The 26,778-nt window shown below is 42.6% G+C and overlaps 1 long non-coding RNA gene across 1 annotated transcript in view; it reads right to left on the bottom strand.

The window, feature by feature from the left end:
• The window catches only part of LOC126481035 (uncharacterized), a 297,066-nt gene that overhangs the window by 131,651 nt on the left and 138,637 nt on the right, over positions 1-26,778 (bottom strand). Inside the window, exon 3 of the long non-coding RNA XR_007587500.1 lies at positions 18,962-19,023. This is a non-coding gene — a long non-coding RNA (uncharacterized LOC126481035). The remainder of the gene's footprint in view (positions 1-18,961; positions 19,024-26,778) is intronic.

The following is a 26,778-nucleotide window of genomic DNA, read 5'->3' as shown; positions in this document are numbered from 1 at the left end:
GCTGATGATTATGATCATGATTTTTGCAGGTGCAATCAGTGGCATACACCGAGACAGTCTGAAAAATATGTTGCGAACAGAATTGGCAACAACTAAGTAATAAATTTAAGCGTCATACACGATGCGGCAGTATTTCATGCATCTGACTATTTACGACGTCATATCTCCTGAACTGTGTGTCGTACAATGCTGTCATATTGCACTCACATTCAGCGATATATATGCATACTGTCTGTAAAATATATCACAAATAAAGCTGGTAGTAAAAAAGTAATAAATTATAGCGCCATGCCTCATGCGGTACTTTTACTGCACCAGCAGCAGAAAAATAATAAGCGATAAACATTTTGCTTTCATCCTTGTGCAGTGGTTATCAGCGAGAAAAAATTTCGTAGAAGTTTGAAATTATGTGTAAAGCTTGTTGCAAGTCGCTAAGTGCTCTCATTCTCAAATAATGCGTGAGTAAAGTCTGAAAATTAACGCGTCGCTGGCTACGCTTCTTGTTCACCCCCGCCACACCCCTTTGATAGGTAGTTGGTTCTTACCCCACAACGACTGTTGTCTGACAATAAGGTATATCTGTAGCAAATTTACTTGAAATTGGTCGAGTTGTTTATGAGGATACGTGGTACATCTTGTATCCAGTCTGCTGGTCTACTGTTTGATTTTGCTGGACTTGCCTATCTTGTTTATATTTCTAGCATATTGTACGCCTTCTTCCATGTTGTTTAAGTTGTATACTCTGTTCGGCATTTAGTTGATTGACAATGAATGAATGAATGAATGAATGAGAGTATGGCATTGGTGGCCGGGAGACCCCTCGCGGGGCGGTTCAGCCGCCGCTCCACAAGTCCTTTAACGCCAGTACGGCGACTTTTGCGAGTGAATGAGGATGAAATGATGATGAAAGACACACAACACCCAGTCATCACGAGGCAGAGAAAATCCCTGACCCGCCGGAATCGAACCCGGGACCCCGTGCGCGGGAAGCGAGAACGCTACCGCAAGACCACGAGCCACGGACAGTTGATTGACAAAATTAATATTAGATTTGTGTGTGTTTTTAATGGATTATCGTCTGCAATTTATTTGTGAATTGTATCCAGAATTTATATCTACCCACCCTGTTCGAATACTGTTCCTTGCAGCTTCTATAATTAATTAGTTGTAGCTATATTGATTTACGTAGTTTTCTACTGTTCTTGTGAAGTTACTTTTGTATTTCTTGGATTTGTGTGCAATTAATATTTCCTTATGCATCTATTATGATCATGCCCTCTGATTTGGAGGATTGTGTTATTAGTAAAATATTTTTAAAAAATGGTTCAAATGGCTCTGATCACTATGGGACTTAACATCTGAGATCAGTCCCCTAGAACTTAGAACTACTTAAACCTAACTAACCTAAGGACATCACACACATCCATGCCCGAGGCAGGATTCGAACCTGCGACCGCAGCGATAGCGCGGTTCCAGACTGTAGCGCCTAGAACCGCTCGCCCACTCCGGCCGGCAATATGTTTAAGCATAGTAATTACGATGCCATGCTGAAATGTAATGCCTGCTGATTTTTTATGTAAAAACTCTTAAAGCTTTTTAAATAAAACAAACGCTGTCAAAATTCTACAAATTTGCAGCCCTCTGCCACTAGAGGGCTCCTATATGTAGCGTGTAAATTTGGCGATGTGTAAGTAATTACGGCGGAGTATGAGAAACAGAATGCTATAATCGAATTTTGAATTCGAAGTGTTCGTCCACACATGGGACACCTTGTCCTTCAGCACGACAATGCCAGACCACACGCGAGCGCTGCGACATTTGCAACAGTACGACTGTCATCGATACCCTCCGACTTGATCCCATCCGGTTTTCATCCGTTTCCAAAACTTAAAGAACACTTTCGATGACTTCGATAGCGATGAAGCGGTGCAAGCAGAGGTGAGGTTAAGGCTCCGTCAACAAAGTTCAATATTGACGGTATCAAACAGCCTGTCCCTCGTTTTGGAGAAACGACTATGTCGAGAAATAACTTTGTAAGCATGAAGAGTAAAGATGTAGAATGTAAATAACATTTGTTTTGTTTAAGAAGTTTTAAGATTTTTGGCATACAAAATTCGGAGGCCTTACTTTTGCGCACCCCCTCGTATTTATGTCTCCACAACCCTCAGCCACTCACCACACGCACCGTTCCCTGCGCCACGGTTAAATACTTGCTTTTCGACAACACTGACGTATGTGGCACATGTAACACATAAGCTCTCTCATAAATTCATCATATACGTTGTGCCGTACTTACCTTCTGAGAGGCTTATCGCGTCAGCCACGAAATTCGCCTTGAATTCCTGATTGTCCAGTATCATACCTGTATTATCAGCCTTCTCGATGTTTTTATTTGTGGCCAAGGTAGTGGGATGTTCTTTACATGGCGTCATACTACTGTTCAAAAGATGTACGACCACCTTTTAGTCTTGCCACCTACTATTTGTTTAGAGCACATTCCTTGCAAACATGTAACAATTTTTGTTGAGTTTATGTCGGTGATAGGTCGTCCATAGAATACTTTTACAGCGGCCTTGTTTTCCAGTTGATCCATTTGAACGATTTACACATGCAACAGTCTAAAAACATAAACAAGCAGTAGTATTTTAGAAATAGGAATTTATCGTGCAGCACGCACCAACGTAGCACTCACTATACAAATAGCAAAAACTTCGTTTTATTGTCATCGACGTCAAAGAATAGCACTATGATTTGGGGTAACAAACGAAATCTGTGGCAGTATCGCGTAATTCTTGCTAAGGGGGACGCATAGTGTTATGTTGTATGTAAAGCGATCAACTTCAGGCGTGCCCCACGGAAGTGTATTGGTAGCATTGCAGTTGACGTTCTATGTTAAAGACCATTCAGACAACGTAAGTAGTAACCTAATACTTATTACAGCTAATGGTTATGTAAGTGTAAGTCTCCGTCCGTTGAGGCGGAATGGAAGAATATTCAGGGGATAGGCAAAATAATGTGAACACCTGTACTTACTTGGGAATGGTTTATTAATAAGGGGTTGGATCCCCATTTACCCATAATACAGCTGTGATTCTTCTTGGAATATTCCATACAATGATTTATAGTTTCCAGTGGAGTATTATGCCACTCTTCGATCGGAAACTTTTCTAACTCCTATAGTGACGAGGGAGGCGGAAATCTGCTCCGGAGTCTGCGTTCCAATACCACCCGCAAGCGGTTGTGGGAAGATACTGCAGTTCAGTAGCACGCTCCTGATATGACGATTGTACTGTCCTGGCTGTGTGAATGGGTGCATCATCGTTCTGAAATATGGGATCCTTCTTGGGGAACAACATTTGAATCATGGGGTGCACCTGATCACCTAAAACGTTCGGATAATCGTAGGCTGTAACATGGCGTTTGAGAATAATGACTGACCACCACCAATCTTAACCATTCGAATCAAGCCGTCAGGATTGTAGGCTTCTTTTGGCGTTCTCCAGGCGTAAACCCGGCCCGATGTAGGACTATTTTGACGTGTTTCCACTCATCAGCCATATAGGATTTGTGCTTCTGACACCATGTTTTACACTTCTTTGCATTGGTTGTCGCTAATGGTTTCGGTATAGCAGCTCGTCCATGAATATTCACTTTATGGAGTTCTCGGTGGACAGTGTCGATAAATACGAGGTCTCTGAGATGTCTATTGACCTCTAAAATCACTTCAGCCGTCGTAGTTTCGTGTTGTCTTAGCGTACCACGATCTCTGTCAGTCTGGCTGCCCACGATGAACAGAATAACCCGACCGCGCGAGTTTGACGAGGCCGTGTAAAAGGGCTGCGGGCTGCGAGACGCTGCGATATTATAGAAGGGTGACTATGGTGTGGTTCCTTTTCATCCTTAAAAAAATCTCGCGGAGGGATATGAAGGCATTTTACAGTATTCTCTACTGTGTACAGTAGAGGAACGTTTGGGAAACTATGCACGCTGTCATCCAGCAGCATCTGTGAGATAATGTTTTGTGGACAGTAACATTCCTGGAATGGACTAGCCTGCCCACAGTCCCGGACTTAACCCAACAAAACACCTTTGGTGAGCCGTGGGGGAGTCGCTGGCGCCAGTGATTCTCTTATCTAGTAGGGTCGGTAATCCTGCTCGTTCTGGCATACGCGTTCTCTCTTTGGTTTTTTTCTTCTGGCAGCTATTTAAGCACGGCGCTTCCGACTATGGCTCTCTTGGTTTTCCGCTCCAGACCTCTAGTGGTCGTGCTTGCCCTTTGCTTGGACACATGTTGTGTTGGAGTGACCGTCAAGGAGGAGCGTTGGTTGGTTACTCGGGGCGCTGTGTTACGATTTGGGGAGAGTGTCGGCGGCGGCGGGCTGGTGGTGAGGGCCTCCAGTGCACTAGTAAGTATGTGTATAGAGTGACTACCTGATGCTGGATGCCTATGTGTGCTATGTGGATTCTCGTCGTTTGCTGCTGCTAACGGTGGGCGTCTGCTATTTCTTTGAAGCTGTGTTTTGTGATCAATCTGATCGCAATTTGTGTTTACAGCCAGAAACAGTAATTTGTACGTGATTGTGCCCGCCTTGGCGGGAATAAGGCATTCACTATTGGTTCCGATATAAGTTGCGTAGTGATGTTGAGCGTGTAAAACACTGCTCAGTGACGGGCGCACTAAACGTGAGTAATGTGAAGGCTGCGCGAGTCATTCTAGGATAGTGCGCAGGCCATGTTTAGTGTTAAGACAGTGTGCTTGTAATGTTACTTGAGTGTCTTATGATTTATTCTGTGGTCTCCGTGACTTTGGTGTCTTGTGTTATGGGTTCTTATGCTCTTAGTTTGGCAGGCCGTTAACTTCTCGAGACTTTATGTTTGTTATTGGGGTCTGCCTGTAAGAGTAAAGAATCATGAGCTGTAAGAAGTAATTAATTTTCTATGTTATTTGTTTGAGGTCTTGCATGTGTTAAGGGTACTAAATTTAATGGGGTGGGGGGAGCATAACTTTGAAATAAGAGGGTTCGTCTTGTGTCCAGTGGTTTGGTTGTCTGTCTTTTTCTTTCCTTTTTTTTTAATGTTACAATGTAGTACGAGCCGTAGGCACAATCAGTTCCGGACTGACCAATACAGGGGAGGCGGCGCCTTGATTGAAATATATTCGAACGTCGTTAGCTCGGCCAGCTTCGGTTTGGCGACGCTCGGCACTACTTGGCTGTATCCTGTCAGAGTCGCTGCTCGCCCCAGTAGTTGACAAGTTGAGTATTCTCTCTTGTAATTATTTGAAGATCCCTCTCGTTAATGTGTTTGGGCTGCGCCAAGGTGCGTCCCCTGTCCTTTTTGTTTGGTCACCCTTGTATTAGGGCGGGTCAGCCGTTGGTGTGTGCCCACTACTTAAACTGACTATTAGGGTAACTGTCTTTTCTGCCTAAATGCTGTTATACTTGAAAGGGATTTCACGAGTTCAGTGGAATAAGTAAGTATACAATGGGTGGAATTCAACCCGCCAGGGTAGCCGACAGCGCTAACGTGCTGCTTCCTGGATTCGAGTAGGCGCGCCGTCCCTGATCGAATCCGCCCGGCGGATTAACGACGAAGGCCGCTGTGCCAGCCAGCCTGGATGTGGTTTTTAGGCGGTTTTCCACATCCTGCTAGGTGAATACTGGGCTGGTCCCCACGTTCCGCCTCAGTTACACGGCTCGCATCTGAACACATTCGCACTATTCCATGGATTACATTAGACGCAGACAGTTGGGGTACACTAATTCCGTCCCGTGAGGTTCAGGGTGGCGACAGGAAGGGCATCTGGCCACCCCTTAAAATCAAAATGCCAAATCCGATTAACCATAGTCGAGCCTGCGCAATCACAGGATAAGGCACAAGCGATAGATAGAATAATTGGTGGAATTCAGTTCTTCTGTGATCTTTTTATTGGTCTAAGGTTCGCATTGGGGAGTGTGCTCTTTTACTTAAAATTCGTTATTTAATATTCTGTAGTGTTGTTAATTTTACCAATGGGGATTTAGTCCCGGTAAATTCCTGTTCAATTTGAGGCCAATTATGGTTGTCATCTGTATTTATCTGTGGCTATTTGTTATTTGGTTAAAAAGGAAGGATCTTTACTTGTTTCGTTCCATATACTTTTGTAAAGACTGTATAAACTTTTCTAATTATGTTTGTTACTGGTGGCATTGGAAGGCCAGTTCGGTAGAAGATTTGCTAAACTGTTTTTGGGGATATGTGTAGTAAATCTTTGTGAACTACAAGCCTGTGTTTGAGTTTTCTTGTGATTGCCCTTTGTGACTGATTTGAGGATTGTAAATTTCACGTCCCATTTGGGATGAGACAGAATGCAGCCCTCGGTCCAGAACCCCGCGACCAACATCACTACCTTCTCTCGTTCCGGCTCCTGAGTAAGAATTCCTGCACAGACTTTCCAACACCTCACTGAAAGTGTCCGCATCAGAGTTCAAGCCGTCATAGAGACGACGGGTGGACACAACCCACATTAATGTCTTAACAGGTGCCAAGATACTATTCTTCCTCCCAGATATGAGCCTACGCTTTAACAATGCATTATACTGCTGTGTCCCGACTGCATTAACGGAGCCACTGCTGAACATCTCGGGTAATATTGCAGTCTCCCTGTAGCACGATTCTCACGTTTTGCAAATAAAGACATGTAGCAAATTGCATGCACAACTCAATTTTTGCACTCTCTCTCTCTCTCTCTCTCTCTCTCTGTCTCTCTCTCTCTCTCTCTCTCTCTCTCTCTCTCTCTCTGTGAGTGAGTGAGTGAGTGAGAGAGAGAGAGAGAGAGAGAGAGAACTGTGCTGACAAGACGCTCGCCACTGCACCTGTCGCTTCTCCATGCCCATCACGCGCGCCCGCGCCTGTCGAGAAGAGCTGTAATTGCTACGAGGACCGTGTAGCGCCGTTGTATGAGAGTCACGGTTCACGGTTTGCTCACTCCTCGGCTGTCAGCGGGGCTCTTGGGACACACGTGTCTGTTCCATAATACAGGCAGCTGAAGGAAGCGAATCAGCCACCTGCTCAGTCATGCTATTTTATATTGTCATGGCTTTATTTCCGTTCAATATATACGAAGTCATTTCATTTGGTTCCGAGACTGAACTTTTGCGAGAGAAACAAGAGGCACTATTACTCAAATACACCACCGGCCATTGAAATTGCTACACCAAGAAGAAATGCAGATGATAAACGGGTATTCATTGGACAAATATATCATACTAGAACTAACATGTGATAACATTTTCACGTAATTTCGGTGCATACATCATGAGAAATCAGTACCCAGAACAACCACCTCTGGCCGTAATAACGGCTTTGATACGCCTGGGCATTGAGTCAAATAGAGCTTGGATGTCGTGTACAGGTACAGCTGCCCATGCAGCTTCAACACGATACCACAGTTCATCAAGAGTAGTGACTGGCGTATTGTGATGGGCCAGTTGCTCGCCCACCATTGACCAGACGTTTTCAATTGATGAGAGATCTGGAGAATGTGCTGGCTAGGGCAGCAGTCGAGCATTTTCTGCATCCAGATAGGCCCGTACAGGACCTGCAACATGCGATCGTGCATTATCCTGCTGAAATGTAGGATTTCGCATGGATAGAATGAAGGGTAGAGTCACGGGTCGTAACACATCTGAAATGTAATGTCCACTGTTCAAAGTGCCGTCAATGCAAACAAAATGTAACCAAGACGTGTAACCAATGGCACCCCGTACCATCACGCTGGGTGATACGCCGGTATGGCGATGACGAATAAACGCTTCCAATGTGCGTTCACCGCGATGTCGCCAAACACGGATGCGATCACCATGATGCTGTAAACAGAACCTGGATTCATCCGAAAAAGTGACTTTTTGTCACCTGTGCACCCAGGTTCGTCGTTGAGTACACCATCGCAGGCGCTCTTGTCTCTGATGCAGCGTCAAGGGTAACCGCAGCCATTGTCTTCGCGCTTATAGTCCATGCTGCTGCAAACGTCGTCGAACTGTTCGTGCAGATGGTTGTTGTCTTGCAAACCTCCCCATTTGTTGACTCAGGGATCGAGACGTGGCTGCACGATCCGTTACAGCCATGCGGATAAGATGCCTATAACTCGACTGCTAGTGATACGAGGCCGTTGGGATCCAGCATGGCGTTCCGTATTACCCTCCTGAACGGACGAATACCATATTCTGCTAACAGTCATTGGATCTTGACCAACGCAAGCAGCAATGTCGTGATACGATAAACCGCAATCACGATAGGCTACAATCTGACCTTTATCAAAGCCTGAAACGTGATGGTACGCATTTCTCCTCCTTACAGGAGGCATCACAACTACGTTTCACCAGGCAACGCCGGTCAACTGCTGTTTGTGTATGAGAAATCAGTTGCAAACTTTGCTCATGTCAGCACGTTGTAGGTGTCGCCACCGGCGCCAACCTTGTGTGAATGCTCTGAAAAGCTAATCATTTGCATATTACAGCATCTTTTCCTGTCGGTTAAATTTCACGTCTGTAGCACGTCATCTTCGTGGTGTAGCAATTTTAATGGCCAGTAGTGTAAAATGTAACTTACAGAGTGAAGTTTCCTCTCCTAAAAGTGCTTTTTGTAGTGGGTGGGAACAAAACACAGGGTAGGCGATGGTGAGTGTTTATTCTTAGTTTCCCGGCCCAGTGTAGTGTCAGTTTTTGGTGAAAAGAGGGATAATAGTCCTCAGACCCACCCTCCCACCATATTCACCTGATCAGATCCCACTTTAAGGATTCTGAATCGATTAAACGGAATTTGACGGCGATTTGGAACACCATGCCACTCGAAGCTTTAGCCTCAACGATAGGTGTTGCGTGCGTCTAGCCAGTCCAAAATGTTTACACACTGGATTAATAAAAAACAAATGTTAACTTGGTGATTTTAGTGCTTCAGATGTTCTGCATTATCTGTCCCCAATCCATTTCAATGCAAACAATGTTCATACAATCCTGTGAAACTATCATCAAAGACCTTTCGGCTGCTATTCAACTCGTGCGTAACAACGTCTTGGATGACGGTTGTATCGCCAAAGCTTTGACCCTTCATGTGAATTATTTGGCGTATGGCTAGAATCACTTCATAAAAGGAAACTTTTTATTTAACAGTACATACACAGATATTTATACGAAGAAAAGTCAGTCGTGGTTATAAGTCGATTACATTTACTATGTTTACCAAGCACAGGTCACAGGTTTATGTCCAACTGCCGAAAATACACAACTGATCCTCTAGTTGCTGAGAGGAACTACTCCGAATCGCCAGGAAAGGATCGATTTGGACACGTACGTATGATGTGCTCAACAGTCTGTCGTTCTGCACTACAGTCACAACAGGGCTATGTTGTTAATCCCCATTTGAACATTGAGTCAATCCATATGTCATTGTATTGAATGCAGGGCAGATGTTGCGGTGCTCTTCAAACCCTGGTAGCCTGCTCGAGATACGCAGCTCTTCAGCTGTTCTGGGATAGTATTGTTGTGCTATATTTCTGTCCATCGGTCTGCTGCTGTTGCTCTGTTGTCCACCAGAGATTTTGCATCTTGTAGAGGCGGGGACCGGAGTGAAGTCAATCTTTACTGAGTACAGAAATGCCCTCATTTATAGAGGTAAGGATCACCTGCTGTTTTTGTAAGTTCTCGCTTGAGAGCCGCTTCACGGTGCTAAAATGGAGGAATTTATAATACTATATCCCGACTGGACACAGAGGCCTGTCACTGGAAAAACCACGTGTAACGGTATTTCACAAGAAACTGTGCATATAGTATACACGTCATAAACATGCCCACTTTCCGCAACTGTCGTATAATGTTACCCCTTTTTACAGGATTTGGCCGTTATGTATGACTAACGGATATGGAAGTCAAACTAGCAGTTGTTTTCCTAATAGTTTTCTAGCTGTTAGAAAGAATCACAATAAAAATGGAATAATTTTAAGTGGTTTGTCCGATGGATTTACGGTCTCCAGCCTATCTAGGCAAAGATATGGTTAAGTTTCAGAGAAGCGGAAGACGTGTATTGGGCCTACTTTCCTGCTGGTCCCTAACAAAACTTCACAAATAAATATAACTTTTCAGGGTATGGTTCTGAGCAAGATACAGGATTCCTTTAGCTACTACACCCGCAGGCATAGTTTTGATCTAGAAAAGCCACGAATTTTTAATCATGATGTGTTTAAAAAATTTGGCCGGGGGAGGGGGGGCTTAATATTTGCGTTTTGTATAACCAACAAATTAAATACTTAAATATTCTAATAGCATAATACACACATTTAAATTTATTAAGACACTTTGTTTACACCTTCCTCGTAAGAAGTGATCTATCAAAGGCAGGGCGTGGTCAATCTATGTCACTCAGAATTTTTAGCGTCTCTACTTCAGGGTTAATGAGCCACGTAAGCAATTTTTTATAACTCTTTGTACTTCACTGAAATTCATTTACGAGTACAACTGAAAGAATCTTATCTTTTCTTTACTCAAAACTTAACGTTGCAAAACTTCAGCATTTATGCATGACAAGTTTTTCTTTTTATCAAAACTTATTTGCTCACTTTCACCTAACTTACCACCACGAAGGGAGTAAGAAGATTAAAATAGTTAAATTTGTCTGAAAATATCTACTTCAATACTTAAGCAAAAATGTCACTTCAGCACTTCTACTACATAAATGTTCAAGTATGTGTGAATTCGTAAGGGACCAAACTGCTGGAGTCATAGGCCCCTAGACTTACACACTGCTTTAACTTACGCTAAGAACAACACACTACTTTAACTAACTTATGCTAAGAATAACACACACCAACATCCGAGGGAAGACTCGAACCTCCGGCAGGAGGGGCCGCGCAATCCGTGACATGGCGCCTCAAACCGCGCGGCCACTCCGTGCGGCTTCTACTTCGTAAATCGTAGAGTACTTTTACTTGTACTTTGGAAGTTAGTCCACAACACTTATTTTCTGAAATTTATTCAAAAATGAAAATTAGTGCTTGTGGATACTGAATAAATGGTTTTATGACAGGTTTATTCGGAATAATCAAACACCAGGAAAGGACTCTATATAGGTGAACGATTAAGAATAAAATAGCACGGTGAACCAAGTTTTTTGTTTAACACAATAATTATTCAGAAAAATTAATTCTAGGTTAATGGTTGACGCTTCTATAATTCTAATTACTCAGTTCGTGACCTGTTGGCTGTAGTCGTTGAGGGCGGCGGATAGTAATGAAGGCTACACTGCCCATTGTACGGTGTACAAGTTTCTTGACCTATGGACTAATTAATTCTTCTTGGCGTTGTTTTCACGTCCATAACATAGAGCAACAACTTGTACCAAAGTCGTAATAATTGAGCAGGCGTCATCCGAGGCTAGTGTGCAACAATTTCCAGGCAAGGCATCGCCTGCTCCGTCCGAGTGCCGCCTCTTTCACTGCTGTGTCCTCTCCTTCCTGCTCGCTCTACAGGTAGCGCGCCAAAACCCCGAGCTACCTTTTCACTCCCGACAGTAACTTCCTACAAAAGCACGCCATATTTCATCTTTTACATAACACATATCCTACACATTGTCCCTAAATGTGTACTACTTTATACAAATGACAACTTGCACAAATATGTAAGACTAAACGCAAGAACATGTTATTTCATTAATCCACGACAAAATATTATTTAGTAAATCATACATCTCACATATTTCTTTACATACGTTACAAACATACATGAGCAAAGCACTAACATCACATATATAATACTTTCCATATAGTCTTTACATATCTTGGTTACATTACGACAAACTTTAAAGTCAATTTTTTTAATGAATTAGGTGACTGAATTGTAGTGCAACAAACTATATGACAGAATAGGCAGCCACAAATCTGGAGTGTTTCTGATTGTCCCTGTGATGATTCATATGGTCTGACTGAGCTGCGTGTCGATGGGTCTGGTCTATTGGCTTTCGATCCAGATGTGCTTAGTGTTGGAGCTGATTACCTCCATCTCCTGTCACAAAGTTTCTGTAACACGTTGTTTCTTGACTTAGTGACAGTTTTCAGCAACTGCTCTTTGAAGCTGACCGTCCTGTGAATAACTGCCCCTAAATAATGTGGACTTCCTTACGGCACAACTGTTTCTCTTCAAAATATACCTTTATCTCCTTGTTTTGGAACTTCTTGTTAAAGTGAAAGCTGGTGACTTCTGCTTTGGCAGCTCTTGGCTGTAACCTCCAGTTACGGAGGTATCTGCCAAAAATTTCTAGCTCTTTGTTCAAGATAGACTCGATATAACGCCCAGGTCTTTGAATGTCGTAGCAAGAGCCCAAGGGTCAGCATCTCCAAACTTCCTCGGTGTGCTTTATACAGGAAAACAGAAGACGGGCTAGCACTGATTCTTGTGGAAGACCATTATTAAGCTTCATTAGAGGGCTCATCTTATTGTCCATTAGAACTTGGAAGCTTCTGTTGCTTAACATAGCTTTTATGAGGTTTCCACTTTTAAAACATGGTATTACTTTTCTAAATTTGAATGAACCCCCTTGCTTCCACACAGTCACATAAGCCGTTGCTAGATCTACAAACACAGATGAAGTCTTTTGTTTGTTTTCGAATTCTGCTCCAATAAAAGTCATTAAAGAGAGAATCTGCCCGGCGCAGCTGCAGTTTTGGCGATACCTTTCCTGTTCACCAGGCAACCTCGATGTGTACCTTACCATTTAATAGTAGGGTGCCACTGAGGACACCCAGTCTCGTTACCAGTGATGACTTGTTTCCATAACAGAATTATCCGCGATTTTCGTTTCAATCAAGCCGCCGTTGTGTTTGTTAGGCAGTGAAGATGCGTCGGACAAACTTTCCACATTTTTTTCTCTCCTCTTCAAAGTAGTCTGGCGAATGCCCCGAATATTTGAAGTAGAGATGTTGCTCCATTGCAATCTGTGACACAACAAAGTTGACACACGTCCACTACTTACAACTGTCTGCTCACAACTGACCGATTACAGATCTATTGTTGACAGTTGTTACTTCAAGCAGCCAACGCAGCCACTGTAGTGACGTCGCATGTACGCCCGGAATAAAATCAGTCTCGGAACTTCTTAGACGGACGGTGCAGGTTGTATCAAAAACAAATGTTTTAACATAGTTTTGTATTTAATTTCCAGGTAATCCCAGAACGTATTGACCTTTGTGTGACCATTCGGTTTAGGAATGAACATGTTGAAAAGCTGCTTACCTGATGAGGAAGAGTGCGAGCGTTTAACATCTTATCGCAGAAAAAGAAAATAACGAACTAACGATATTTAAAAAAATAATCTCAAGTGATTATTGTTCTAAAGTTGTGACAATTACTTCTTTTCATAGTGACGGACTCTACAACAGAGAGTATCAATGTATACATGAGGTTGTGCAGGAGACTTGGTAAAGTTGTGCACAGTAACACATGTTAGTAAACAATTACTGTTAATGAAACGCATCTGTTATTGATGTGCTGACATGTTTCATAATTCAGTACAGATAAGCTCTCACATGCGATAAAGATGGAAGAGATCAATATAACTGGAGGAATTATTAGTATTTTGTGGTCTTGAATGCAAGCTGTATTAACATTGCAATCGTAGATGAGATCCTTCGTATTTATCCTTAACCGTCCCGCCAGTATTCTCAAAGAAACTGAGCAATGTGTGTGTGGATCTGTGTCTACATACACAATCGCTGGACAGAGAAGAAGCGTGGGATAATTTATTCAACTTTGACGTTGGGACCTCTCTAGCTCCAACGGGACAGGTACAGGACTGACCTACGTGATCCGTCAGGTACTGGATGGCAGAGGGAACACGGTATAAATGAAGGCCAGACCACATCATGTGGGATGCAGTTGAATCCAATAGAAGCTGACGTCTTCTGTGGGTATCTCAATGCATTGTCTGAATGCTTTAATGGCATTTTCTTTTCCCTCAAACTATACACAATGTGTTGCTTCTTATTCTTACGCACAATGTTTATTAATGGTTCTATTTCAGGATACTTTGTGAGGTGAACAGTACGGGTTGTGAATCAGACGTGCTGTAGATCGAGTAAGTGCTTTCATAGTGTGTCTTTCTCCCTTCAGAACGACACAGACGAAATTCTCATACAATTACTACTGATATAAAGTGTCTCTCCATTAGCTAAGAAATGTAATGTACGACTCTTTACGTTAGTGTTTTGTGTTTGGAATTTATGTCTTCTGTTTCTTGTATCCATTAGAGAAGTATGGGATATTAGGTCCCCATAGAATGAATGTCATTGTAAGTCAAATGTTTTACTTGTTACAGAACTCACACCGCACCATACAAAAAAATTAATGCTGAAGACTGTAATTGTTTTTCTCGACTTCACAAGTCCCACAGCAGTGAACAGGTTTGATTTGGTTTGCTAGTGACTACAGTATAATCAGAGAGGTGAAATATGCGGGAGAATTGTTAGCTCCATATATAATTTGTCTAACCTGCAATTGGCGTAACAACTCTCTTTGTCAAATTTTTATTTAATTAAACTGGTTGGTAGCTTAGGTATCAGTCCCCCCTTCCAGGTTTTTCCTTTTGTTTGAGGTACAAAATACAATGAGTGACTTACATAAATGGCTCCCCATGCCAGGATTTATAGGAATCAAAATATACGACAGGCTATTCACATTAGCGCCTAAACAACTGCGACAAAGTTTTGATTCCACAATCAGTTTGACATAATTATACCGATTTCAGTGCACTCGCCATCGCAATTTGTGATACATTGAAATAACAAAGAAGGGAGAACAGAAAACGTGAAAGAGTTTATACAAATAAACAACGAATTTGATATCGACTTTAATAAAGTAAGGCATTAAAAAAACCATCTTGCGTGAGACAGTTCCTCAAAGAATACCACATATAATCGTAATAGATGACATGTGTTCGCAGTTGTGAATGTGGACAACCATCGGGGGTATAATAGACTGACCGCAGCGAAAATTTGTGGCGGACCGGGACGCGAACCCGGATTTCCCGCTTATCGCGGTAGGTCGCCTGACCATTAGACTATCCGAGCGCGACTCACGGCCAGACCCAAACTTCCATGTCGTCAGTCACGTGTTTACGACGTGCGGTCGTACATGCATGCCTGTCCAAAAGAATATGCATAGCACTTGTGAGCAACACAGCCACTGCAACATCGTATTTACCAGCCGACACCGGGGAAGCGACTTTCAATTGCAATTACGGGAATGCACATAATGGATATACGAGTGCAGGTTGTAGACACATGGTTGACGACATATGGAAGTTTGAGTCTGGCCGGGAACCCGAGATTCAACTCCCGGTCCGGCACAAATTTTCACTGCCGTCACTATATTATACAGATGATGTTTGTCCACCCACATTCGCAACTGCGAATACATTTCATGTATTTCACAACGGTTGTAGTTTCCGCAGTGCATGTCCGAAAGAATATTGTACTAATGAACAACACAGGCATTGCAATACCGTATAATCAGAATGTCCAGCGTGTATGGAACAGAAGTATTAACTGAGTTACTGTGGTACTACGTCCAGAAGACCGACCCAGTGTCCTCCAGATGGTGCTATCATATTAAACTCGCCAGCAAGAACAACTGAACTCATATGTAGAAGAAACATGTCGAACACACTGAAACGCTTATAGTTGTATCAACACCTTGCCGTAATTATTGTTGTGCTGAACTGAATGACCGCTGACCACCTCTGTCCTTTCATGTTTTGCGCCAGACATTTATTATATCACAAGAGAAATTAGATTGGCGCACATTTATTGAATGATTTTTACTGGTTGCGCTCCACAGCCTTGAATGTAATTGAAAAATAACCGCAAGTTGCTCTTACCGTATACATAGTTATCACACAACCCGTTTGAGGCTCCTAATATAACACGCGTTTTTGTCAACAGGTTAGGTTTACTTTGCTATAACAACAATGTCATTTATCTCACTACACTGGATGTATTCAGGCTGTATTGACATATAGGGATAAAAAACGGGCGGCGGAAGATTACGGCTTAACACTCAGTAGACGACTAGGTCATGAGACGGAAGACGAGTTATGATTGGGAAAGGATGGGATAGTAAATGGACCACGTTCTTTCAAAAGGAGTCATCGCGGAAATCGTATTAATCGATGTAGTACATTGGAATTCCAACTGCTGTCTTCCGTAATGCAAGCCCAGAGCCTGAACACTGTGCTACCCCACTCGGTGCAGCTCGCACTACTGAGATTTGAACCCTCCAAATATTGACATTCAAGGGAGAGACAGACATGTATGTGAAACGAGAGGATTTTATTCATTTTTGAGCACTATATATTCAGTATACACGTAATTTGAGATACTTATGAACTCTTTTTTCACGGAATGAATTTTATCCATAGTGGATGCTGTCAAACTCTGTGACTGTTCGTTTATAAGGTGTAGAAAAATATCCGCTACCAGTCACAATAAAAGGTTATTTATTTGTTACACGGCCGGTTTCGGGCTTGCGCCCATCCTCAGGTGTTTATACATTCATGTACATGTTCATACTGCTGGAGATCAGTGCATAAATACAAAAAGAGTTACTTGCTGGTGACCAAACAGATATAAGTGGGACAATTGTAAGTGGGAAGGCGGCATTTGTCGAAAATATATCTGTACTTACATAAAGATGTAAGACCATTATTATAGCTACGCTGTGGTGAAAGTTTTGCCACTTACACACTTATTATCATTTTCACGTCCATATTTCAGTTTTACCAAGTTTAGATGCATATTTCACTATTACTATGTGCGCACGTGAAATACACTATGTTTACATATAAACGTGTGGGCTGTGGTCAAAGAACTTACACGTAGCAGATGCAAAGATGTTGCTCATACAGAAACATGTAGGTTATGATCAAAGAACTTAGCTGCAGGAAGTGCAAGGGTGTTGCACATATAGAAACTTAAAGAGCTATTATAGACTAATACTCATTATGATATTTTTGGATCCACATTTTTGTTGGAGAACTTAGATCTAGGTAGTATAATGGTGTCATATATACGAAATTACAGAAAAGCTATTAAAAATGACAGCTAGAACTGTTTTGAGCCACACTGTTGTCATAGAACTTAGGTCTAGGAAGTACAATGATGTTACACATATGAAATTTTGAAAACTATTACAAATTATACAATGACAGTTACAGCTTGTGTTTACAATATGACTATTACAAATTACGATAGTGACTGTAGTGACTGTTGTATGACTGCTACATCGAATTTCCATAGAATATTTCTTTGTTATTATATCAGAGGATAATTAGTTTCTGTTTTTGAATATTTCATGAAATATGCGAAGATAATATTTGTTTGCAAGCTCCACTTGTTCGTTGAGAATAAAGTCTGGTGAGTTAGAGCTGTAATCTCTACACGCATTCATTTAAGAATTACGTTCTCTAATTAGCTACGTTTCGCTTTCATTGTATTTTGAGTGGAGAGAGAACGCACTGGCTTCGGCATTGATGACACTATTATTTTTAAATGAATTTTTTAGCTATGCAGGTGAATGGCGCTGCAGTGAAACTTCAAAGCACATGGTTGCAGCGATGGAGACTTCGGTTTATTGCTGTCACACTGGCTCAAATCTTTTTGATTTATTAAGTTTTGTGGGATACCGCTTTGCACTAACTACACTAATGCTAATTCACAGAGAGAGAGCGAGTAGCGACATCAGATCTGCTGGAGGGATTATGATTTCAATTTTGTCTTGGCTTGGTTTAGATTAAATCCCTCTTTAATTATTCCTTTAAAGTATGAAAAAATTCCTTGTCAGTACGAAATTAAAGAAAGGGGTAGTCTGATTACATTTGTTTACTTATGGGTCAGGGAAATGTCTCATGGCACTGAAAACCGGTGACAGTCTTTTCTGAACTCACGTATTAAGGAACAAAGTAGTGACAGACTTTCTACTGTCGGTGTTAAGACAGTTTGAATTTGGGGAATCAGCTGCAATATTTACCGTACAAACTTCTTTGCTGAGGGTGCCTTCGTAAGATCGTAGAATATCCACATGTGTGTACGCTATCTGGCGCCGTAACAGAGGTCGTTAAGTCCCTCAATGCAGTGGCACTCGACAGACAAGTTGATTCCCTTGAGTCCGTTGACGGGTTTCAAATGCCTGCCACGACCAACCCACGAAACTGTTTCAATGTCAACATCGTTGCGTTGCTGCAGTTCTAAGCAAGAGGAGCTTTTAGTCAAGGTTGAGGCAGCCTTTTGCGCTTTGCTGACAGCTGTCTAAGATCATCTCTCACAGACCGGTGTACAGTAATATTTGGCCTGCAAAGAATGTGGAGGCGTGACGATGGTATACATTTACTGGTCGCCAGACTGTGCGCTTACATCCTCGGTTAAATCCCAAACCTTCTCACAGTATCTCATGGACGTGTCACACTGTCGATGGTCATCCGTCACTGACGTACGTACGTACGTTAATTTATGTAGTCCTTAGGTGCTATTTGAGGGAAGTAGCACTGTGCTGGCACACAGGTTTCATATCCTCACTTCTCTCTCGTCGTTAGCAACAACCGAACAAAACGCTGCACCCTATAAGCTTCCGTCACAGACGCCTGCACCAACAATTACACTTCTGTAACATGTAGACTCCTGATAAACAACTTGCTGACGGGGATGACGAGTTGTAGAATACGACTGCACAAGACAGGGAGCCAAACGAATTTTTTAAAATTAATTTTATTCTTAAGTTCGTAATTCTTGTACCAGAAATCTTCTCCGTACTGGGTAGAAGAGACTATTTACTCTACAGCAACTGATTTGCAAGCAGATGCAAGAGCTATTTGAACAGAAGAATTCAGAATTCGTCGTTATTTATTGGCGAGTGTTGCAGACTTCACTTTTTTAATGTGTACTTACCGTCGAATGGGATGGTTCAAGCAGCAACTCTATGGCCCAGAATGAGTCGCTAATTGGCGTATCTGAAACATTCAAGGAGTAAATGTTATCTATATAATGTTAATATTAATGCTTCACAGTTTATTTACAAGGAGACATGTTTCTACGAAAATAAAAACACTTGTGTTTTGTACATTTAATCTCAGATTTTATCAATAGCAACTTTTAGAAAAACTAGAGATTTTCAATGTCAATTATCACTGTAAATTGCTTTAGTACACACTGTGTCGTAAGAGCTGAAGATTTAGTCTGCTGAAAAGAAGATGCAAACGAGTGGAATTAATAAATGAATGACACAGCTCGTCCCGAACAGTTTCTTATTATTGACATCAAATTCAATGCGCGCCCACATATTTATTGTAAAAATGTAGGGACATCAACTAATAACACTACATAAAACAAGATGTCCTACATAAAACTTATCCATAACTTCATTGATGGCTGCAAATATTGTATCAGACCAGAATGTACCATTCTGTTGCGCTCTTCCAACACTACGGTAACTCTGCAAAACGTCAACAGCTAAACATTGACTATACATCCTTACATTTTGGCGTTGAGGTACCACTCAACGTTGGACAAATTATCCAAGTACGTTCGTTTTGTTTTTAAACTTTTTAAAAAATCCTTTGCACCATCTTTGTGAAAATTACAGGAATATAGAAAAATTCGATACACGTATGTGAGATAACGTAACCCTTTTTGGTAACATAGACGAGGTCACAAATATTTTTCTTAACAACATATGACATCTACGTACATGAAGTAATATGACGATCTCTATAGAAAAAAAAGGAAACAAGACAACAGAGATATTGTTACGTGAAAGATGACTGACTACTTCAATCCGCACTTGGACGCTGTTCATTATTCATCTAACATACATTATCGATTTACAAATGCACATTCGATTATTAAATGTGTGTGGGAAATCCAACACATGTCGATTAAATGAAATACGTTCATGCGTGGATAAATGAACCACCGGTATCCTGCCACAAATAGGAGATTTTGACATACCACTTTAAAACGCAGTTAAAATTAATGAAGTTATGCGAGAACTTTGTTTACATCAGTTATGAGACAAAGTGACAATGGAGCATATCAACCAAAACTAAGCTCCACCGACAGGAGAACGTGCCCTGTATGGTCTGTCTGTGGATCTCAGTGTAAGAAAGAAGAATACAAGATACTTTAAGAAACATGTATCATGGAAACCTTAATAAACTATGAACACAATTAATTGAATTGATTGAAATGTACTATATTGCTTGGTATTGACCATTACCTGTAGATATCCAAATACTTATGTGGCGACATAGCCAACAGCACACTCTAAACTATCGTTTACGAAACAATCATTAAGCTTGCCGCAAGGTACTCCAATGAAATGGAAAAAAACAATGGAAATATTAATGAAGTCACTTCAGTAGTAGCAAGGATGGACATAGAATGTTATTTCGATGCAATATATCGCATCGTAGCCTGAATGTTACGGCGATACATTGAAAAACACATCGATGTTTCCAATACGTCGACTGTTCTTTAACGACTGAAAACGGGTATATTTAAGATATAACTGAAACTGGAAGATAACGTACTTTCATAATGTTCAAAACCTTTTATTAGAAATTAAGATGTCAGTTACAATAAAAATACACTGAGTATAATTTTGTTCTTGCAAAGCATTGAGAATATATATATTGGAAACTTTCAATCTTTTGTTCTTCAGTCAATTTCATTGTTGGTTCAAAACGTACACAGCCTGTGAAACTAGAATATCAGATAAAACAGATGTTCCCACAATCACCCAATATTTAAACACGATTTTATCCACCTCTGGAATTGTATTTTACAATTTTTTCAAATTTTCAACGTATTTCCGTCTAATCTTCCTACATGTGAAAAACTAAAATGTCATCAAAAAGCTATCTTCAGATTTCTTACTATTCCAATTACGTGCACTAATTATAACGGTTACTCCGTAAGGAAAATGACTTCATTTTTATCAGACTAGTCAGAGTCGGCTTCAGTATCTTAATTCTAACACAAATCGATCTTCATGAAATCCTTAAGATTTGGTACGGCGTTCGCTCGACTTGTTACGTCTTTAAATAGGTTTCTGTTGAAGCTAATGTCTACGTAACGCGTTAGCTGCCTCTCAAGTAACGAAAATTATTTAGAACAAACAAAAGTACCGTCGCCCATCGATAAATCGAATTTGTCCAAGAGTTAACAATACTTAGTTCAATTCGATGCATCGTCACTGTCCGGATCTCATTAAGAACGACGCGCAGCATCAACACACAAAACTGGTAATTGTGACTGCGGCCAACTAGTATTGAAACTTGTTAAACGGAAGCCACACTCACTGGCTATCATCGTACAGCACTGTCTGTCATCGTACAATCTGTTTCTATTGACTGGACATGTTCCAAAAACTGCCTTCCCGTTTACCGTTTGTTGCTTCCAAGGCAGCACGCCACATGTCAGAATGTCAGTCTGCCAAAACGTTCACGGAGTGACAATTTCGGAGCAGTGGACGCTTGGAGAGTGCGTCTAGCATTGCGCATATGTGCACTCATGTTCAAAAGAAGAATACCTTGAACAACTCGAAATAGGACATTCTTGCTCACAGGACATGTACATTAGAAATGACTAGCATTTCAGTCACTTCGGTTCCGCATGTGTCCTGTTGCCTAGTACGCACAGGATCCGCTATGGGCCCGGATAACTTGATCCATGCGTGATGGGATCGATACGTATAAGCCGCGAATGGCGTCCTGTGGTATATCCATTCATGCTGCATTCACCTGGTTCCCAACTTCATCTGTGGTGGTCGGCATTGGATCATAGCGCTGCACCCGTTGTTTAACGGTATGGCACTCATGTAGGTTCGTGTTCGTACAGCAACGTGTGGTGGTGCATTGTCTTGCTGAAAAAAAATGGCGTCTGGGGTGTTGTGCACAAATGGTATGGCTACGGATCGCAGGATGTCATTCCCGCAGCACACAATAGTCACAGTTTCCTGGACACGCACAAACTGTCATTTGTGGTTGTACTCAATAGCACCCCATATCATAAGGCCTTGAGTTGGCGCTGTAAGTCTTCTGCAGATGCAGTCACTGTGATGCCGCTCCCCCTGTCTGCAGCGACCCAAAATGCGGCCATCATTTTCAAACAAACAGAACCTGGATTCGTCCGAAAACACTATCTGCTGCCATTAGTGTCCATACACCACTGCCGTCTAGCATGTTTATGCACATTCCTCAAAGTTAGGCAGAGAAGTGGACGACGCGCACGTAGCCCGTAGCGTAATAAGCGACGACGGACTGTCACCCCTGATAGTGTACGATGTGTTGACTGTTCCGCTTTTGCGCCAGAGCCAACGAAAAAGCAGATCTGGCCTGAATTGACATTCGGATGATTTGTCGATCTTGTCGGGGGCTGGTCTGTAGGGTGCGATGTGACTCATCTTCTCCAGTTCTATGGCCTTTCGAGAACCATTCCACCTGTTGCACTGCAGAAACATTTGGACCTAACGAGCAGCAATTTCCCGGCTGGATGCATCACATTCTCTCATTCCAATGCCACGCCTTCCAAACTCACTGATTTGATGGTACGTTTTGCGCATACGTCTGGGAGGCATCCGGCACATCTGCTCCAGTCACACTGAACCATTATCTTCTGTTTATAGTGACAACGAGACCCGCAGGCACATTTTATCGGTGGGTGGTGTTGCGCCGCGATATCGATGTTGACTTTGAACCCGTTGGCGATATGGTTCAAATGCTAATCATTTCTGCAGAACATATTAATGTACATGTCCTGTGAATATGAACGTCCTATCTCTACTCCTTCAAGGTTTTCTATTTTTTCTCGCGAGTGGCTACCGCGGAATCAGACGAATTGTTTCATTTTCCAGCGAGATATTCAGCTATACTAGCATTTCTCCACCGCAGACATCTTCCTACGCCGCGACGTTCAGTCGCCCCGTGAGTGCTACGGTTTTGACGGTGCGCTGCCTCACAAGCAACGGAAAGCTCGCGGGGCAGCACTAGCCGCTGAAACATTTACAAGTCAGTAAAGACAGGCCGGTCGACGAAGTGACAGTGCAGTACAGGAATGGTTCAAATGGCTCGCAGCACTATGGGGGCTTAACTTCTGAGGTCATCAGTCCCCTAGAACTTAGAACTACTTAAACCTAACTAACCTAAGGACACCACACTCATCCATGCCCGAGGCAGGAAACGAACCTGTGACCGTAGCGCAGCATAGTAATGGACAGGGCTTCCGGTAAACACTTTTACACAGGGTGCCGCCCTAGTTTGTTTTGACATGTATGATGAGTCAGTCCTAACGACAATAATTTATTTTTCTATTTCTTCACATTTTTTATTCTAGCTTCCCTACATTTCTTATTTACTTCATTCTTCTCGACTTGTAGTTACGTATTCCTGAATCTCCCTGAACATTTTTGTACTTACCTCCTTCATCAATCAATTGCAGTATTTCTTCGGCTTCCAATGGTTTCTTCGCAGTTACCTCGTCTGTACCTACGTTTTTCTTTCCGACTTCTGCGATTGCCCTTTTTAAATATGTCTATTCCTCTTCAACCGAACTGCCTTCTTAGCTACTCCTTATTGCAGTATCTTCAGAATCAGATCATCGAGCGTATCTCGTCACTTCTTAGTACTTCCATACCCGTTTGTTTGCGCATTGATTCTTCCGGACTAGTCTCTTAAAATTCAACCTACTCTTCATCACCACTTAATTGTGATCATATCTACTCCAGAGTACGCCTTATAATCAACTATCTGATTTCGGAACGTGTGCCTGGCCATGATATAATCTAATTGAAATCTTCCTGTATCTGTCGGCCTTTTCAAGTACACACTATGTGATCAAAAGTATCAAATGGTTCAAATGGCTCTGAGCACTATGAGACTTAACAGCTGTGGTCATCAGTCCCCTAGAACTTAGAACTACTTAAACCTAACAAACCTAAGGACATCACACACATCCATGCCCGAGGCAGGATTCGAACCTGCGACCGTAGCAGTCGCACGGTTCCGGACTGCGCGCCTAGAACCGCGAGACCACCGCGGCCGGCTCAAAAGTATCCTGACACCCCCAAAACACATACGTGTTTCGTATTAGGTGCATTCTGCTACCACCTACTGCCAGGTACTCCGTATCATTAGACATCGTGAGAGAGCAGAATAGGACGCACCGCGGGATTCACCGACTTCGAACGTGGTCAGGTACTTGTGTGTTACTTGTATCATACGCGAGATTTCCACACTCCTAAACATCCCTAGGTCCACTGTTTCCGATGTGATATTGAAGTGGAAACGTGAAGGGACGCGTACAGCACAAAAGCGTACAGGCCGACCTCGTCTGTTGACTGACAGTGACCGCCGACAGTTGAAGAGGGCCGTAATGTGCAATAGGCAGACATCTATCCAGACCATCATACAGGAATTGCAAACTGCATCAGGATCCACTACAAATGTTATGACAGTTAGGCGGGAGGTGAGAAAACTTGGATTTCATGGCCGAGCGGCTGCTTGTAAGTCACACATCACGCTGGTAAATGCCAAACGACGCCTCGCTTGGTGTAAGAAGCGTAAACATTGGACGACTGAACAGTGGAAAAAACGTTGTGGCGAATCACAGTACACAATGTGGTGATCCGATGGCGGCGTGTGGGTATGGCGAATGGCCGGTGAACGTCACCTGCCAGCGTGTGTAGTGCCAACAGTAAATTCGGAGGCGGTTGTGTTATGGTGTGGTCGTGTTTTTCATGGAGGGGGCTTACACCCCTTGTTGTTTTGCGTGGCACTGTCACAGCACAGGCCTACATTGATGTTTTAAGCACTTCTTACTTCCCACTGTTGAAGAGCAATTCGGGGATGGCGATTGCATCTTTCAACACGATCGAGCACCTGTTCACAATGCACGGCCGTTGGCGGAGTGGTTACACGACAAAAACATCCCTGTAATGGACTGGCCTGCACAGAGTCCTGACCTGAATCCTATAGAACACCTTTGGGATATTTTGGAACGCCGACTTCGTGCCAGGCCTCATCGACCGACATCGATATCTATCCTCAGTGCAGCACTCGGTGAAGAATGGGCTGCCTTTCCCCAAGAAACCTTCCAGAACCTGACTGAACGTATGTCTGCGAGTGTGGAAGCTGTCATCAAGGCTAAGGGTGGGCCAACACCATATTGAATTCCAGCATTATTGATGGAGGGTGCCATGAACTTGTAAGTCATTTTCAGCAAGGTGTCCGGATACTTTTGATCACATAGTGTACCTCTTCCTCTTGTGTTTCTTGAACAGAGTATTCACTGTTAGTAGCTGTAATTTATTGCAGAACTGTCCGCCCCCCGGTAGCTGAGTGATCAGTGCGACAGAATGTCAATCCTAAGGGCCCGGGTTCGATTCCCGGTTGGGTCGGAGATTTTCTTCGGTCAGGGACTGGGTGTTGTGTTGTCCTAATCATCACTATTTCATCCCAATCGACGCCCAAGTCGCTGAAGTGGCGTCAAATCGAAAGACTTGCAGCCGACGAACGTTCTACCCGACGGGAGGCCCTAGTCACACGACATATACATATACATTGCAGAACTCAGTCATTGTCCTCTCGTTCCTAGTACGAACCCCATATTCTCCAGCAACCATTTGTTCTATCCTCTCCCCTAAAACCGCATTCCAAAGCCCCATGACAACTGAATTTTTATGTCCCTTTACGTACTTAATTCCCCTATGTCATCATCTTCGGCTTGCGACGATGGCAAGTCCTCGTATACCTGAACTATCGTTGAGGTTGTTGATTTGCTGTCGAATAACGGTGTCACTGAATTGTTCACAACAACTCTCTCTCTGCTCTACCTTCCTATTCATAATGAATCCTACTCCTGTGATCCATTTTCTGCTGCTGTTGATATTACGCTATACTCATCTGACCAGAAATTCTTAGCTTTGTTCCATTTCTCTTCACCGACTCCCACTGTATCTACATTGAACCTTAACTTTTCTTTTCGGATTTTCTAGCTGGCCCACCAAGTTCAAACTTCTGAGATTCCACGCCCTGTCTCGTAGAGCATTATCCTTTCGTTGGTTATTCAGTCTTTTTCTCACAGTCACCTCCCCCTAAGCCGTTACCCCCGGAGATCATAATGGGGGGCTAAGTCCGGAATCTTTTGGCAAGGAAGAGATCATGACACTTGCTTCAGTTACAGGCTACATGGCATGTGGATATACATTGTGTGTCTTTAAAGTAGTGGTTTCTATTTTCTGCACCCTCGTGCGTTTGATAATTGGTTATTCTTCCGCCTTTATGGGCTGTTTCCCACCCCTAGGGCAAGAGAGTGCCCTGAACCTCTGTCCGCTCCTCCGTCCTCTTCGACAAGACCTTTGGCTGAGTTGGGTGACTTTTGCCGGAAGCCTTCCGCCACCAATGCTGATGATTTTTATTCAAATTTAAGCTGTAGTGGGTTCGAACCCGGGACCGAGTATGTTTTGATTCCTAATCAAAGACGCTGCCCATGGACCACTTGTGTTAAGAGGGGCAGGAACGAATGGATAGCGTGTATTACTGCCATTGTTAATACCTATAAAAACAATTTTGTACTAATTTGGGACCGCTCTGACCGCTATATAGAATGGACGCGTAAATTTCCGCTTATAGGTGTTTTGGTATGAAGGTGTTATTTAACTGAAACTCGTCACCAGGTATAAATTAACAGAGATTTGGATCGTACAGTTG

Source organism: Schistocerca serialis, chromosome 5 (assembly GCF_023864345.2).
Source record: "Schistocerca serialis cubense isolate TAMUIC-IGC-003099 chromosome 5, iqSchSeri2.2, whole genome shotgun sequence".
Lineage (NCBI taxonomy): Eukaryota > Metazoa > Arthropoda > Insecta > Orthoptera > Acrididae > Schistocerca > Schistocerca serialis.
The sequence above is the reverse complement of the archived record's forward strand: the minus strand, read 5'-3'. Positions and strand labels throughout refer to the sequence as shown.